The sequence below is a fragment of the Lipotes vexillifer genome, unplaced genomic scaffold (genome assembly GCF_000442215.2).
Source record: "Lipotes vexillifer unplaced genomic scaffold, Lipotes_vexillifer_v1.1 scaffold634, whole genome shotgun sequence".
Classification (NCBI taxonomy): domain Eukaryota; kingdom Metazoa; phylum Chordata; class Mammalia; order Artiodactyla; family Lipotidae; genus Lipotes; species Lipotes vexillifer.
The window spans coordinates 740,002-741,712 of NW_006781096.1; the positions used below are offsets into that span (position 1 = coordinate 740,002).

The 1,711-nt window shown below is 51.7% G+C and overlaps 1 protein-coding gene across 1 annotated transcript in view; it reads left to right on the forward strand.

Annotated features, from left to right (window-relative positions):
* The first annotated feature begins 1,529 nt into the window (after positions 1-1,529).
* Positions 1,530-1,711, forward strand: part of LBR (lamin B receptor) — a 25,256-nt gene continuing 25,074 nt past the window's right edge. Inside the window, exon 1 of the mRNA XM_007454474.1 lies at positions 1,530-1,632. The gene's annotated coding sequence lies outside the window, so the exon portion shown is untranslated. The remainder of the gene's footprint in view (positions 1,633-1,711) is intronic.

Here is a 1,711-nt window from a genome sequence, read left to right on the forward strand (position 1 = left end):
ATAGTTACTATCTTAGGTCCCCCCATACCCGCTACAGTGTTTTCATTTCTGTGTCATTTGCTGCAGAAAATGAGCTAGTGCTAATACTATCTCACCTTAAGGGCTAAGACAACTGAGGCTGAGGGCTTTGCCAAAAATCACAAAGGTTTTCTGACTTTGAAGTGCAGTGTGCATTCTTATAGCTCAGATTTCCACCCAGGGCGAATTTGATGACAATGACAATTTGATGTCAGAATTTGTTCTAGGGAAAGGCTCGGATGAACTCATTCACACTGGATGTGAATGACAGAGAAAGCTCAATGTTTGTTTTTTTTTCTTATTTTTGTAGTAGTAAACCTGGGTGTTTTGTAGTTATTAAGTGTGAGAAAATGAGAGCTCTTGCACCCGAAGCTGGGCTATAAATGGTAAAGCCTACTTATTATAATTTAATGGACAGTGCTTCCAAAATAGAAATTCACTTAAATTTACCTAGTAAGTTAGGTTAACCTAGTAGTTGGGTTAAGAAATACTTTGATTAAAACCACACTGCAAAATGGGGAACCTCAATGGATTGCTTTAAACTCTTGACCTCAAAGGAAGGAAACAAACTAACCAATAATGATAACTTGGAGAGAAAAAAAAAGGTTTAGGATCCATAACAGATTCGGAGTTAACAATGTAATGATTCAGCATTTTGGAGGCCAAGTAAAACCAGACTTGTGGGATGCACGTCAAGTGGCATCTCACTGTGTACAGCACAGAATTTTCTCTTCCACGTCGCACGTTGTCGAATATCTCCTACTATATCTCTGCAGGACCTCCACCTAATGTTAATCCCCCTCCTCACAGCGGTCGGCCTAGGAACGCTGCGAGCTGTAGGGAATCCTTGGACAATTCTTTACCAACCCCCTCGCAGCCACTGGCCCCACTGCCCCCAAGCTGCGGTCCAGGTCAGTTTCTACCGACGTGCAGCCATCGCCAAGACAAAGGAGCCCCAGAATGCCTTCGTAGCCACTGCTTGGCCTGGAGTCTTCTGTTTTTTTGGGTTTTTTTTTAAACAGGGTAAGGAGAGCAGTAATAGTGTTTTAGCAAGAAGTACTTTCGGTCTCGGTCAATTGATCTTTAGTTATCATTATGCAAATTTACTTTATAGCCCTTTTATATCTCTCGCCAAGCCACTTCACACACCAATTTCCCTACTGTGCATCGCCAGACAACTGTGGCGAGTGCCGGGAGGGAAAGGGCGGGGAAAGCGCGCGGTCAGCGGGCTAGAAGAGTGCCTGGGCGGCTGAGATAAGGCCCGCTCAAATAGGCCTTCTGGGCCGCACCACGGCTAGACCCGCGGGGATCCTCTTCCCCCATCGCGGGCCTTGACGCGGGGTGGGGCGGGGCGGGCGGACGCGCCACGTCTCAAAACCAATCGACAGCGCCGGGCACTATTCAAAAGGCCGAGGGGCCAATGGGAGCCCTGGGAAGCCTGACTGGGGGGGCGGGACGAGGAGAGGGCGGGGCCGGGGGGCGCGCGCCCGGACTGCGGGACCGCGGGGCGCGAGAGCGCGAGAGCCGGCAGTGTCGCGCGCGCGGAACTGCCGCCGGGTAGCTGCTCAGCAACTCTCCTGGAGCTGTTCGTGTTCCCGCCGGAGTCCGGAGCAGGTGAGCGCCCGTACCCACGCCCCGCTCCCCACGGCTCAGTCTCCGAGGGGCCGGGGGGAGGCCCGCGGGGCGGGCGGGG